Raw genomic sequence first — 16,729 nt, forward strand, 5'->3', positions numbered from 1 at the left:
CAGATGAAATGTTAGAAAGAAGGATCTGTACCCAATCCATTCTACAGTTACAGCAGGCTCTTTATCCCTATCCAACAAGGCTCATTTTTTCCATTTCAAGTCCTCTAAAGCTAGACACATTACTCCACGCTGTACCTAGCCAGTGTCTAATAAAGAGGCATTAATACCTTTCCACCCCAAATGCCATGTCCTAGTCACATGCCCTGTCATTTGACTTGCCTTTGCTGTTACATTTTAACAATGATCCTTGCAGTTTAGCTACTATGTTCTACACAGTCCTCAGGTTCTTTTAGTGTCTTGAATTTTTAACATGGTTTCTTTAAATGCTTATTCTGCCCGTAGGCTGTTATTTCCCAGGCACATCTCCATATATGTGAAAAGCTAAAGTAAAGCTATATCCTTTTAAAATCACACTTCCACTTTCTTCAGGTCCTTCTCCAATTACTTGCCTCCCCCAATCAAATTTTACTATCATAAAAATGACACAGTTTTCTATGCCACATGTGTGGTCTGACAGATACACTGTGAAATACTTCTCGCTTCCTTCTTGCCCTCTGACAGCCCTCGAACAATCAGTTTTCTATTCACTTCTTCACTCATCTAGTCTGATAACCCATATCCACCCCTTTTAATTTTGCAAGCATCTTTTAGCTTATGCCGGAGTTTAAATGTGTTGCTAAAATCCACACAAACCACATCCACAGGACTATTATGTCAACCTTTTTGGAGTACCAATCACAGAAATGGATCAAGTTATTTTTTAAACACCTTTATTAAATTCTTACATTGTTTTTACTCAAATATTTTTTATTTTGAAATAAAATACAAAACTTTTAATTCCAATTAAATAAATTAATAATTATTTACAATATTTACATTTAGCTTGACATAAGTAGACTTTAGGCAGTATTTGATATAAAAAAGTGATAATAAGTCAAAACAGGTAATAAATATGGTATCATGAGGTGACTGAGACCGATTGTAAAGTGTCAGTCAATGACAGAACTTTCTTCCATGGATTATTAACTAATGGCTTACGGAATATTCTTAGTTCTTTGACTTTTATTTCCATTGATACAGTCTTCTTCAATAGATATAAAAAGTCCTCTATGGTAGGTGATATGTCAGAATTCCATTTACTGGTTATACATTTTCTAGCTATTATGATTATTGTCCACAGTTGATATAAATTTGTTTATTCATGGGAGGACCTTCATTTATATTCAATAAAATCAAAGCTTTAGTCATAACATATGTGTCTGTGAAAATTGCTTGTAAGAAATTAACATTGTTCCAAAAAGTTTTTATCTGCATACAATCATAAAAAATATGAGACCAATCCGCTTCAGAGATTCGTTGACATTTCCAGCATAACCCTTTACTAGAAGTATTGATTTTAGAAATATTTTCAGGGGTTAAGAAGGCTCTACGCAAAAATTTCCAAATAAATATTCTCCAATACTGAGAATATGATGTTAATTTAACTGATAATAATATGTTTTTTTCTGAAGATAGAGGTATCGATATTCCTTTAGTAATAAATTGCCAATACGTTGTTTTTTGGGACTGATTTATCATTTTTTTTATTATATATATTATAATTATAATATTTTTTTCATTTTTATTGTTATAAATTATTTTAAATAAATTTCCATGAACTATACTTATTTTTTTTGGAGATTTTTTTATTTAGAGTCTATTAGTAGATCACTTACATCATGTCAAACAGTTCACAGTAATAAACATGTGATGTTAACCAAAATTTGAAAACAATGTTAAAATTGATGACAAATGTGCACCTAAGACTTGTTGATTCTCTATGCAGTTATTTTCACATATTTAAAGAAATAAGAATATCTCAAATACTGTCTGGGGAAGAAGTTCTTAGCAATGGGATAGTCTTATAATACCCTTTATTTATTTTACTTTTATTTTACATTTGTTAACCGGGGGTGTCTGAGTGATCCTAAAAGACCTTTTTCCAGCAGAGGCCTGGGGAGAAAAGCTCCACAAAGAAAAATTACAGACACATTTAGTTATTAAGACATGATCAGTATACACACAAATTACAAGAGACATGTTTTTACAGTGGTATGCGGCACATAAACAGTTAGAGTGGAGAGAACAAACAAAAACATATTAATTTTAAAAATAAAGGTAATTAATAGATTTGTGGTGTACAGCTGAAATTTGGAACATAGGTAGAATACATACATAGTACACAGGTACAGTACATACATTGTAGATTAGCCAGTGTTTGTGAGTAAGATTGAAAACTATTATCAAGTGCTCTAGATTTATTATGTATATGTTATCCGCTTTCACTAGCCTGGGGAGCAATCATGGCACTGCCAACTTTGCTTGAGATGTTGCCTGATGAGGTCTTTAAAGGAGGCTTTGGAAGATGTGTTTTGAATGCTAGAAGGGACAACAGAGTTCCATTTTTTGCCACTGAACTACTATATAGTGCATCTCCAAAGCTATTGTAGTTGTTGGTGACTTCTAGTAGTAGTTTGCTTGATGATCTAAGAGGCCTTTTGGCTGAGTGATGTTGTACTAGGTTTTTGAGGGTAGGACACTTATTGGGGAGGTAATAGATAGAATGACAGAGGCAGAGCTGATTGTAGGTTAGGAGGTTGGGCAGTTCAAGCCAGTGGAGCTGTCTCAAAGCAGTACAGTGATGAGTTCTATATGAGCAATTTGCAGCAAAGCAGGCAATTCTGTTATAGCAGGCTTCCATTTTGCTTAGTTCAATTTTGTTGAGATTAGTCAGAATGTGAGATGCATAGAGTAGGGTGGCTAGAAGTTGGGAGCGAGCAATGGCTGATCAAGTGTTGTTGGTAAGAAATGGTAAAGACTTTTTAAGTCTTTATTCATATTAAAAAAATTCTAAAATTGTCAAAAAGGTGATTAACTAGATTTAAATTTAGTATGTTTTGTTATATTATATTGTAAATTTAAGCACAGTGAATACCATAATTTATTGTCTGTGTTTATAATTAATGTCTTTTTTGACAACTTGTTTTCATTTACTATTATAGTTGTGTGTAGTGATTTCCAGTTTGATGTATATTTAGGGTTTATCCAGTCAATTACAGTTTTGAGTAAGGTAGCTCTTATATTAAGATTCTTTGTCTGGAAAGTTTAGTCCTCCTTGTTCCCATTCCCTAATGTGATGTGATAACACAATTATATTTCTTTTAGGATGCCAAAGAAACTTTAACAGTACTGAAATTATTTCTTTAAGATAACATTTCTCAGGGAATAGCAAGATAGCTTGCACTACATATAGGATTTTAAGCAATACCATTTTTATCAGTTGTAGTCTATCTTCAAAATTTATAAACATTTAATTCCATTTGTTCACCAGTGATTTAATTACGCCTACAATCTTCCTATAATTAATATTTGATATCTCATTTATATTTCCACACAAGACATTCCCGAATTTTTACATTTTGACAGTCAAATAGGTACACTTGTAATAACAATAAGGAAAACAAACCATGGCAAATATTTTAATTTTATTTTAACTCATTATACAAATATACTTTCTTTTTAACAGAAACACACATGATCCAACGAAACTACTGTAAAAATATCCACAAACCCCCCCCCCCCCGCAAAACAGTCATATGGACAAAAAAAGAAATTTATTTCAGATGTTAGCTTAATTTGCATTTTGCCCTTCATGATGTTGATCATTTTTTAAATTCTGTTCTGACTAGTACTCTTAAAAGATTTGTTGAATCTTGTGTCAGAGATATTCTAATGTTTCTAAGCAAAAAACCTACCAGTACATTTTTTTATTATTCAGTATATGAGTTGATAAAGGCTTAGCCTTTGATGACTTGATTTTAGGAGAGATTTTCACTATATGAAAGCAGATAAGGGTAATGGAACTGTGAATATGTCAAAATACACTTATAACTAATGCATGATGGAGTTAATTAGTGATGCCAATTCCTATCATTCACTAACTGGTTTATACATAATATCAGAACATTAATTATACTTCAGTTGAACTGTTGCACCAAACACATTCATTTTTATTTATTTGATTTTTGACTGTCAATTTTCCTAGGATAGACACATTGTTTGGCGTGCCCAAAATCCCACAAAGATGAAAGGAAGCCACCTTTCAGACCAACTGTGGTAGCTAGGGGATGTAAAACTGAAGGGAACTCAATATACTACAATTCTTTGCTCAATCATTTTGTTAAAGTATATAGTACTTATATTTGTTTTTTGCTTTTTTTTTTGAATCTTCTCAAAAAATATTTTTGGGAACTAATAAGTGTTTCTTTGTAGTATATATAACTCAAGCAGCAAGGACAGAATTTGCTAAAAGTCATCTATGCATACAAACTAATTTTTATAACATATTTTTAATACTTTTTTTTGTATTTTTACATGTTACTAACTAATAATTTCTTTGTATTTAATTATTTACTGCATCAAGTCAAAGGTTTGGCACTTGGCGCAACAGCTGCATCTGACTTTACTAACTTTGTTATGACCCAATAGGAGGTGCGACGTTTATTTAAATACACTTTTATTTTATTTTTTAAATTTGGAAAGGCAATGTTAATTTGTTTTCCAATTTATTAAAAGGTATAAATCTTCATATTGATTTTTTATTACATTTTTGGACAGTGATTCAGGCATTATGGTTGACTGTTTGGATCTTTCTTTGGAATTAGATGTTAGCCAACATTTGTTTCACAGTTAGTTACATCTCAAAAATGCTTCCAAGAACAAATATCTTCATTATAGGCATCACTACAATATGAATTAAAAAAAAATAATGTAGTTACAGGTCAGTTCATTAGATCCTCCCATAATATTATTAGGGATGATGAATTCTTGGAAGAGATTAATTTTTTAACAGATCTTTTTTAATCATAGTTTACCCTTTGGTTGAACTTAAGAAACTAGCAGATGAAAATAAAGAAAAAAAAAAGACTTCCCTCCAATTCTTATAAAAGGAATTGGTGACAACATTGTCCTTTACACTAAAAACTCTGAACACACTAGGGTCTTTCCTGTCCTATATTCAGTGGACAGTAGTGATCTTAAGACAGTTATCAGCGATAAGTGGAAAATTATTCTTGGCAACACAGATGTTTGCAACATACTGGGGATAAACCAAAATTCAACATCAGAATTATTTGAAATCTATTTGGAGACCAAGCTATACTTTTGAAGATTCAGAGTCTTAACAAAGCTGATGATACTTATCAATCTCATTTTTCTAAACAAATCAGGTTCAATAACAAAGACATTTGAAAACAGGCTTTACTATTAAAAGTGGATATAATTGTAACATCATAGGTATCGTTTATGATGTTTCTTGTTCTAGCTGTAAGGGCTTCTACTTGGGTAAAACCACGATGCAGCTCTCATGGCATATTTATGAGCACAATTTGGCTATTCGTAACAAAGACACACAATACTTTGTTTAAACATTACTTGGTGAGTGTGGAGTTTAGAAAAGCTTTGTTTAAACTGGTAGAAAAGGTGTTTCCACACATTAGAAGAGGGGACGATAACAGTTAGCCAAGAGTGTACATTATCAGCTATTACTAGCTGCTGACAACTCTCCAGGGTTAAATGAAAATATTCATATCAAATGGCTAAGATGCCATTTCTTGGAATATTCCCTTTTCTCTGAGGTATGGCAGTCTTGAAGCTGGTATATATATATAAGTTCGGGGGTGGGGGTGCATGCAAAAAGACGTTTAAAGGAAAAATAGTGATTTTTGAGATTGTCCTGTGTTTTTGGTCTTTTCTTTTGGGTTTCTATTAGATAATTGAAGATGCAATCCTTCAAATGTGTCTTGATCGAACTTGAAAGCAATAAACAGCAAAATAGCGAAACGGTACATAAGCGATTTCTCTCCTGGGAAAGAAATCACTTGGCTGTCTCCGTTATGTTGCCATTTTTGTCACTGTAGTGCGATCTCGGAGTTGGTATATTTAAGTAGGGTGTGTGTGTGGGGGGGCACATCGGGGGTGTGGGGGGGGTGAAGCTCTCCACTTTATGTAATGTTTTGAAGTTTTTATTTTATTTATTTATTTTTGTGGAACAGCATTTTTTTCCCTGGGAAAAAAAATCGCTGTTCCGAGTGCTCAGGAACTTCAGCTTACATGTGGTCAATAAATCAGAGTTCGCTGATTTAATATAGACCTTTTTCTTCTGGCTTTTCAGAACTCAGCATTTTTGAGTGCCAACATTTCAATAGGGAGCCAAACTAAATAGGCTAGAAACATAGTGTTTGTATCTTACTATATACAATTAATGGCTTCCAGATTCTCAACATTTGTATGATCTTTTGTTTACTCCCACATATCCTATCTCCATTTATTTACTATCCTGATAAAAAAGAGACTTGAAACTGTCTCAAAATGTTCCACAAATGTCCTTTTATAGTATAAAATAGCATCATCTGTGAAAAAGGCTAACTTTTCTCCATTACCATACCAGTTATATCCTTGAATTTGCATGTCGCGTATTTTCTTTGCCAACGGCCGTAAATATAACGCTAAAAACTAAGGGGAAATTGATTATGCTAGTTTGACAGGATGCATCACCTGCTGTGAATCCATGATGGTATTCATTTAGAAGTCCATTTAACCAGGAACTGTGTAAAGACTGTGTCTATCAATTTACCTGAGAGAGTTTAGGTTAGAAGCTAACAAACTTAATGCTGTAGTTCTAGGTTTGATTCCCGAAATTTCTACTGTGCAATTCTGAATATGATGCTTAACCAGACAGTAATCAAAGGCTGCCCCTGAAAAGGGTTAGTTGTGTCTAGTGGATTTACATGGTTAATGAAATAAAATACAGCCCTGAATTTAGGCCTGCCTCTATTTGACCATCGCTTAAGTTAAGTCTTGCTTGTACTTTTGAAGGCTGCCCATACGGGTGAAGATTTAGAGACAGGTAGACAACTGTTTGCCTCCAGAGTAATTGGACAGGATCCTCACTGCAGAAGATGTTTAATGTTTCTTTAATTTTTTCCCCCAAAACTGTAGCATATCCTTTTAAGGATCCTTACTAATATATCACTATTTTTCTGCTGATGATCCTTTAGCCAGAACATCCTTTATGCCTCCTATGTTACCTTATCTGTATTACACCTCATTCTAGCCCTGCTCTTCATTTCAAGAATGGAACCCTCATGTAGGTCTCTTTGATCATCAATGGAAAGTATTAATTTAGAATTGTCACTTGGTCTTTGATTGCCTTTTTGTTATTATCACCCTAAATCTTCTGTGTGCTGATTTCCTTATCTACTACCTGTTGCTGTTTTTTTCCCCATTTTCCTTTTGGATGTAATTCACTGCTCTGTTTCCAGCTTTCACATAACTTCTAAAATCATCTTTTCCCTTACACCCCTGTCCCCCTATCTCCTTTACTTCTGACTTCCTTACCTCCTAGTGAACTACATCAGCTGCTTTTTTTTGGCCTGGAAATCCTTGTACCATATTTTCTGTACACCACCAAACTGTGGTCACTGTTTTCCCAGAGCTCCTCTTCTGCTTTGTACCCAGATCCCTTTTTCTGAACCCATTATCTCATATCCTGTAATGCCAGACATCTGGCCATTCCAGATTACTTCTCCGTGGCCAATGCAACTTGCATGGTCATACTGAAGCAAGCAGAGCCCAGACGTGCAGTTCCTTCACCTCTTCCCCTTTAAAGCATAAAATAAAAGGATCTTACTTTGATGGGTCTTTCCAACACTTTATCCAAAACTCTTTTAGAATAAAAATGTAACCTTTCCTCTGCTCACCAGAAGACTGGGTACTCCAGTCTGCCTTTGACAGAATGAGGTCCCTCATAACTACTTTTTTCTTCTCTGTTTATTCCTTAATGCTAACCTGGTCTGCAGTTACTAGCCAGAAATGACTTGCTGGGTAGGGCACAAGCTTAAACTATGACCTGTTAAAAACCTTTATCAGGCAAGCACTAGATCTGATCTCCCAAATATGCATTTGTCTCCTAGGCAGTTATGAACAATTTGTGCACAAATATCTTTCTTAGGATTATGCCTGAAAAGAGGTACTTATGCCTTGTTGATTTACCTGTTTAACCTTAAGTAAATCATCATATTTGTATGAGATGACCTCTAAAGGGTGGTTACACACCAGTTTTCTCTTTTAATCCAAATATAATTGCTTCTCTGTGCTCCTTTTCCACTGCTGCCACACTAATGCCTATTGTCTGTTGTCAAGCTGTCTCACATCCTCTACCATACCACCAAATGGTGCAAATCAAAATGTGTATATATAAAATGTGTATATATATATATATATATATATATATATATATATATATATATATATATACACATACATATGTAAAATCCGAGATTGTCATTTCTTAGAAATTTCCTTTTCTGTGAGGTATAGCAATCTTGGAGTTGATATATACAAGTCCGGGGCTGTGGGGGCTTCCTCTTCTGTGAGGTATAGCAATCTTGGAGTTGGTATATACAAGTCCAGGGCTATGGGGGCTTCCTTTTCTGTGAGGTATAGCAATCTTGGAGTTGGTATATACAACTCCAGGTCTGTGGGGGCTTGTTCCCCCAGAGAGTGTGCCAGGGGAGGGCTAGCCCCAAGCAAAAAATAAATTTAAAGGATAAGAGAGATATTCAATATTCAATCTTCTACTGCATTTTGGTAAGTTTTTTTTCAGTCTCTCTGGGCTCTGCAAAGCGAATCTCGATATTTCAATAGATAGTCCAAATAAAGAGGATTCTGAACGTTATTATAGACAATCCTGAGCACAAAAGTGAGAGAGAATCCTGAGCACAAAAGTAAGAGAGAGTGGTTCAAGAAGATCTGCTCAGTGAGGTCATCAGCTTATGATAAAATGTCAGAGGAATCACTACATTGGCGACTTGAGCATCACGAACAAAAGGAAGAATCAATGAGACAGTCTTGTAAAACAAGAATGTAATCAGCACCAGCAGAAACAGACCAATACCTCAGGCAAATCATGAATCAAAAGGAAGGGGCCAAGTTGATTCAGAGTTTGGCCAAAGTGAGTGGTTAACTATTGTTGTGTTTGAACAATTTGGACATAACAGAAAGGTCAGAGCAATAATAAATTCAACAAAAAACAAGAAGGATGGAAAAAATGTGGTAATCAAAAGAGACATAAATCAAACTTGCATAAAGTACAGTGGATTTTGCGAAGATCATATGGGAAGGTGACTCAAAGGACAGGTAGGTGCTAAGCTGGACAAGCAGAACAGAAAACAGAGAGAAAGGGACTCAGTCAGGCCTAAAGAGAGCAGGTCAAGAGGGACAGAAAAAAGTGACAAGCTCATTGTGCCAGTGATAGCTCATATTGTTGTATCTTTTGGCTTTTTCCCAGTTAGGGGTCGCCACAGCGGAACTCCGGTCCGCTAAACTGCTGATGAGAATACATCAGAGGCAGAGTTAGGAAGCAAGTGGTTAAAACAGAGAAAGAAATGGAAAGGGGAAAGTGGAGGAGTACAGCAGATGTAAACATGTGTATATCTCAGTACTGGTTTCCCTAGTCATGCACTTGAAAGAAAAGGTGAAGCTGCAAATAGCAAAGTGTGAATGTGTCAAAGAGTTTTTGCTACTGAGTTGGCTAACAGAGGAAGAAGAGCAAAAAGAAAAGTGTGAAGATGAGAAGACTAAACAAAAAAAAATACATTTATTAGACATACACTGGAAAACAGTTTTGAAAACGCATGATACATACAGGATCATGATACAGTGCAACCCTATCATAGCAGCTGGAGTACTGTTACAAGACTACAAGGTTATGATTATGGGATTCAGATGTATGGCTTGAATATGATGAGGAGTTTAAGCAGCATAAACATATTCATCCATCAATAAAGTGGATAAGTCACTGTTGTGAAATATAGAGCAAGATTCAAGAAAACCTACACTGTGTACACTGTTCTGCATGAAAAGACAACACAGACATAAGTCACACCTTCTTCCTCCAAATTGTAGTTTTCCTACTGATATTCCTGCAGCTTTAAATACTAACAGGGATTCATAAAGGTTTCCACAAAGTGTAGACTACATTTACACTTAGTGTAATCTTTCTGAGTGACTAGAAAGCACAAAAAATGTGATTAGAATTTTATTGAATACATATACTTATACATATACTTGGTGTAGGCTGTTTTGAATCTGGCCCAAAAACTACACAGATGGAATGTATCATAATGACTGAGGCTTCCCCATAAGGCAAGAAAAAGTTTAATGATGGCCAATGCTTCCTTAATCAATGATGTGTCAACATGAGTGCCTGGCTTGTGGTAGCACGCATGACTTCATTAACTGTGGCAGAGAAGAGTCAGGAGCAGGTGGAAATGAAAATAGAGAAGTCTGGGGAGCCTGCTGACTCCAGTCCAAATAGAAACTATGGTTCCATGGCATAAAAAGTAGCGAGATAGGGAGATGACACAAGTGCCCTAGGTTGGTTTTACAGAAATGTTTGCAATACCTTAAGACTCTCAACTTATAACCAGCCAGAGAAAAACATTAACTACTGGATGAAAAAGGGTTCAAGAACATTCAGCTGGAGAAAGTGATAGGGCATTTGTAATGCCTCCATACAGAAATTTAAGGGTCTCTTCTAAAAAATAGAGGTCAAGAAGGCAATAGGTGAATTTAGGCTCAATCAATGTCTAATTTTTCCAAGGGGAGGCATCCATAAGTGGTGCACTAATGGAGTTGGACAATCATTAACCTTCATATGTTTTGAGATGGCTTTTTGCATAATGAAGATGGAAGGAAAAGGGTCACTCATAGCTACAGTGGATACTGAATCTGCATGTTGCTTTTACCTGTTTGAGAACAAGATCAGAGGCTCTTGAACTTTAAGGCTGATGGGATTGATACACTATGCCAATCACTGCAGGCCAGTGGATTCAAGGTAGAATGCAATATTTTTGAAAGGTTCATTTCATCCAACTTTTTATGCATCAGCTCCACCATGTTAGAGGAATGTAAGTTGTTCCTTCGGCTTTTCCCGGTTAGGGGTCGCCACAGCGGAAGTCTGGTCCGCTAATGATTGGCAGTAGATTTTCATGGTGCCGAGGTGCCAGCTTGACACCCAACCTTCAACGAAGGCACGCTCATTCACGCATGTCTTTCGAACGCCACTCGACCGTGGGGAGGACATGCAGACTCCACACAGAAGGCGCTCCAGCTGAGAATCGAATGGGAGAACCTCTTGCTGTGAGGCGACAATGCTACCGCTGCACCACCGAGGCTACGTTAGAGGAATGCAAGTAAGGACTGCATAAGTTTAGGAAGGTTTGCAAGAAATTTGGGTACTAATACCTAAAAATGAGACACAAGAACCTACCACATGTTTGGCCTCCTTAGGCACTACAACAGATGTGAAAGAAGGGGTAGCCAGTGGCCACCAGGTAAGAGACAGTGAAACTTCAGTAAAAAGTGATAGCAACAAAGGCAGCAGAAAACTAACCTGTTTGATGGGATTGCAATGTAAGGCCATGCCCATGCAGAGAGCTTTTATGAGAAATCTGGCAACAAAATCCAGGGACTGTACAAAGATGCATCACAGACTGATTAGGACAGCATATGTAGCAGTAAAGGATTTTGAACTGAAAATGTCAGCTGTTTACAGATGTGGATATAGGCACCAGATTTTGGATGCTATTTACAGGGCAAAGTAGTTTGTGAACAGGCAGTCCAAGAAGTGAGAACAAATCCACAAGAAAATATCAACAACAGAATTAGAGTTCTTTCCACTAATGATGATAGCATAGACATTTGGGCTTAAGAGTTTCAAAACAGTCAGATTTTGTTTTTAACAGATGACATGGGGGTTGGTTAGTTTATCAAATGGTAGGGTCAGCTTCAAAGCACACCATATCACATGCATGGTCAATGCCATTACAAATCTGCTCTTTCTTTTTCAGTGGAACAGGTTCAAGAATCTGGTACTACTGGCAACCTCAAGAACATATAAAATTCTGGAACACCTATGGGGCATGATGGTAAATTGATTTGAACTATTTCAGAAGGAGCACTATATCCCAGAACAGGGACCCTGTCTATTCCTGGACCTCTCCGAGGCCTCTGACATGGTGTCCCACCCTCTTCTTCTAGCCAAACTGGCTAACCTTAACTTCTCATCTTCCACTACTTCCTGGTTTTCTAGCTACCTCTCTGACCGCCTTCAATCTGTCAAATGGCTCTCTGCTTTATCCGCTCCCAGTAATAATGGAAGTCTCTCAAGGATCTGTCCTTGGTCCACTACTCTTTAATATTTTCACTAACTTACTACATACCTCCTGTCCACAGTCATCACTTATTCAATATGCTGATGATTCAACAGTCATCACCATCTCTGACACTCCCACTGACCTCTACTCTCAAACCCAAGCATCCTTTTCCTCCATTGAATCCTGGCTCTGTAACAACAAACTAATCCTCAACACTAAGAAAACTAGGCACTTACCCTTTCTTCACAAAAATCTTACGAATCTTAAATCTACTTTTACTATACTCTCCAGCAATAACACTACTACCACTGCTGAACCAAGCACAAAACTACTAGGTGACACAATCGATGATCAACTTAAGTTTGATTTAGATGTGTCTAATTGTATTAAAAGGACACACCAAAAACTGGGACTCCTATACCGTAATAAAAAGTACTTGACTTCCAAGGCAAAAACAACCCTATCACATGCATACCTCCTTCCTAATCTATTGTATAGCTGTCAAATCTTTACCAATCTAAACTCCTCACGTCTAACCAAACTCGAATCTACCTATAATAAAGTGGCTAGATTTGCTGCAAACCTTACTTACCAGTCTCACCACTGTCTTTCTCTAAAACAACTAGACTGGCTGGAATTACCCTATCAGCTCCTCTTATCTCAACTACAGATTATTCACTCAATCCTTTACCATCACTCTTTCTGTCCTAGCCTTACTCCTATTATCTCTAAATATTCCCCCACTAGACCTCTGTGTAGCTCTGACCAAGATCTGCTACAAATATATAAACCCAAGACCAAAAGGGGTTGCACCCTCTACAGTTACAACCCTGCCATATCCTGGAACAAACTTCTTTTAGAAATTAGATCCCTTAAACACCCTTATCAATTCAAAACAGTCTCTAGAGAATATCTGAAAACTATCTGGTCTTGCCACTGCCCTTATCCTCTCTAAGCTACTTTCCATGCATCACAGTCTTTTTTTAGCTCCTCCCCTCTCTCCTATTCTCTCCTGTATAACTTCTCACCTTCCCTCGTTTCTTGCATAACCTTACAACCCCTATCCCTAACAACCTACATTCTAGTTTTAGCCTTTCTACCTCCTTTTACTTTATCTCTCATACTCCTCACTTCTGTCCCTTTACTCTCTCCCATATTGAAACTTTATTAGCATGAATGTCTTATAAATTTTGTATGCACAAATATTGTACTACCTATGTATATATATAGGTTCATAGGTTCATACTAGGCTATCTGCCCTGGGGCAATTATAAGCCTAGCCCGATTCTGTATGGCTTACGCCACCCCTTGATTTGAGTATACTGTGCCCTTTTTAAGGTTTAGTTTACTGTGCCTCTGTCTAATAGTGACATGGGAGTAATCCCTGGGACAAACCTACGATCCCCATCCACTTATCGAGATTCTTCTTGAAGAGATTCAGTGAGGTGCTCTGCCTCACATGAACTGGAATTCTATTCCAGAGCGAAGGGAGCCTCTGGGTTATGAACCTGTCCCTCCAGCAAGTTCTATTTATTTCTGTGCTGAGGTTCAAGTCCCTCAAGCGTGTGGCTCTAAGGGATTTAGATTTACTGAGGTGGAGTATGTCCATTAATTCTGGATTTGACATAGCTTTGTATGTCAGGCATAGATCGCCTCGAAGTAGGCGGTATGCAACTGAGTAGAGCTGGAGTTTTTTTAACCGAGCAGCATATGGCATCTGTTTGAGACCCTTGATCCTCTTGGTGAGATACTTTTGGGGTCTTTCTAATTGCTGCAGGTGTCGGGTAAGGTACATCCCAAAAGGGGCATTGTATTCTATGATGGGCCTGATGAGGGATGAATAAAGGCACAATTACCTCTCTTGATCTAGATGTGAAACCCTTCATGATGAGGTGGGCTATGTAGAAGGTCTTTCTAACCACTTTGGCAATGTGGTTTTCAAAGGAGAGATTGCTATCAACTTGGGTCCCCAGGTCCCTAATAACTTTCTCTGTACTTAATGGGTTTCTGCCTGTGTGGTAATTTGTGGGCACATTGTTTTTGTCAAAGGGTATGACTATACATTTTTTGGCATTTAGCTTTAAACCATGGCGCTGGCACCAGTTATCTGTCTCTGTGAGACCTTTTTGAAGGATGTTTATGTCAGCTGGAGAGTTGATTATGGCGCCCAGTTTGCAGTCATCTGCGAACTTGGTGAGCCATAGTCCTCCCACGTTTGCCTGTACCTCGGAAAAGTATATACAGAACAAGAGTGGTCCCAGGACAGAACCCTGTGGGACGCCACTTGTGACCGGTTTCAAGTCTGACATGGCTCCTGCAACTCTCACTCTGTGGGTTCTGTCTTTGAGCCAGTTTGTGACCCATCTTGTGACATAGGGGTTTACATTTAAGCTGGATAGATTATCTATGATGCCCGAGTGGGGTATTGTGTCAAATGCCTTTGCAAGGTCCAGATAGGCTGTGTGGACTACCTTCCCTTCATCTATGGCTTTGGTGACTGTTTCAAAGAAGTCAACCAGGTTCAAAAGGCAGGATCTGCCCTTGACAAAGCCGAACTGGGTAGGATCTAGTGTCTGTAGGTCCTCAATGTCTTTGTTTATGAGCTCCATGATGATCCTCTCCATAGCCTTGCAGACTAAGCTAGTCAGACTTATGGGGCGATAGTTTCCAGGGTCCGTAGAAGCTCCACCTTTGTGGAGTGGGACCACTGTTGCTGTACGCCATTCTGTGGGCACATATCCTGTAGTGAGGCTGAGATTGTATAGCTGTTTTATTTGAGGGATTAGTTCCTCTTGTAGTTCATGTAGGACGCAACCTGGGACACCATCTGGTCCCATGGAAGCAGTGTTTTTTGCTTTGGAGAGGGCAGCTGTCACCTGAGCATGTGAGATGTTTGGGAGGCAGCCCTCTGCCGGGATAGATACTTGCTCTTTTGGGGGGGGGTGGAGAAGTTTGCACTGAACCTGTCTGCCAGGATATTGGCGATGTCTGTGGGTTCAGTGTATTTTCTGTCGTTTAGAATCAACTCAGAACAAGTCTGGGAGTTGCATCCCAGGTTTCTAACATAACTGAAAAAAGCCTTATGATTGTCATTGGTGTCCTGTGCAATTTTTCTCTCGAAGCTGGCCTTGGAGGATTTTATGAGGGATCGTAATTTTTTGCTAGTACTGATCAGAGATGCCTTCCCTATTAGGGATTTTGCCCTATCATGTAGTAGCTTCCTCCTTCTGTTGTACAGTTTATTTATGGCAGGGGTCCACCAGACTGGACGCCTGCCTTTGGATGATTGGGTCTTGGTTTTGTTTGGGATAGCATGATCCATGCATTTCTGGAGATGTCTGTAGAATGCATTTATATAGGATTCTGCAGTTTGGGCTGTAGTTTCCATTGGCCCTGGGGCCTTGAAGGATTCCACTTCGGTTTTGAGAAGTGAGAAGTTCACTTTTGAGAAGTTTTTCACTGTGGTTTTCTGGGCTGGGGGTGGGGTCGGGATGTGGACATCCAGTGAAATTAATTTATGGTCTGATTTTACCAATGAGGGATATACTTCTGGTGTGGAGCATAGAGTCCCCATGTTGGTAATGATCAGGTCTAGTATGTTGTCCCCTCTTGTGGGAGTGGTGACTAGTTGTTCCATAGCATTTGAGTTTATAATTTCCAGGAATCTTTGGGCTAAGGTGCTGGGGCTTGAGTATTGCTTCCAGTCAATGTTTGGGTAGTTGAAGTCGCCCAATATAATGGTGTTCGGAGAGATCTTCATGTTCTCCAATGTTTTCAGGAAAGCCGAATGGGATTCCTGACTTTGAGAGGGTGGTCTGTAGGATGCTATAAACTGAAAAGCAAAATCTAAACTCATTTTGTATGTAGCTGGTGAATGTTTGTTTTTTTTTTTTTTTGTTTTGTTTTATACTTGTATCCAATTCCTATTTCTGATTTACCATTAAATTGTACATTACTGTGGAGCTTGTCTCCCTGGGTCTCTGCTGAAAATGAGACACAAGGCTCAGTCGGACTAACCCGGTCAACAAATGTAAAATAAATGTAAAATAAAATAAATTAAAAAAATGTGGTTATTCAGTATAGCATATTTGATGGCTTTTTATGGGGTTTACGAGATTTTAGTGTTAGTGTAGTGTAGTACGCATGAAAAGCCACACTGGGTGTTGTGGACAATGATGTTAGGATAGATACAGATGACTTTAGATCCACATCAACAGCAACAGAGGACAACGACTAGCAAAAGCTAAAGGCTCCAGTGGGTAATGTGTGGGATACAGTACACTGGACTAGGACTTCTGTGGGAATAAGAGTGACTAAGGAGGTCACATTTTTGTGCCATGGGGATTTCTCTCCACTATTAAAGTTATCAGATTAGGGTAGTCTTCTGTGAAGCCCTATGCAGCTTGGGCCTGCCCTAGACAATAAGGCACTGACATATCACTCTTTCAGGACTGAAGGAAGGATTTTATGTA

General features: G+C 37.9%; 1 protein-coding gene across 2 annotated transcripts in view; it reads right to left on the reverse strand.

Annotated features, from left to right (window-relative positions):
• Window positions 1-16,729, reverse strand: part of DNAJC17 (DnaJ heat shock protein family (Hsp40) member C17) — a 968,483-nt gene that overhangs the window by 949,540 nt on the left and 2,214 nt on the right. The gene's annotated exons all lie outside the window — the stretch shown is intronic.

The sequence above is a fragment of the Protopterus annectens genome, chromosome 6.part0 (assembly GCF_019279795.1).
Source record: "Protopterus annectens isolate FY-2018-M chromosome 6.part0, PAN1.0, whole genome shotgun sequence".
NCBI classification, from domain to species: domain Eukaryota; kingdom Metazoa; phylum Chordata; order Ceratodontiformes; family Protopteridae; genus Protopterus; species Protopterus annectens.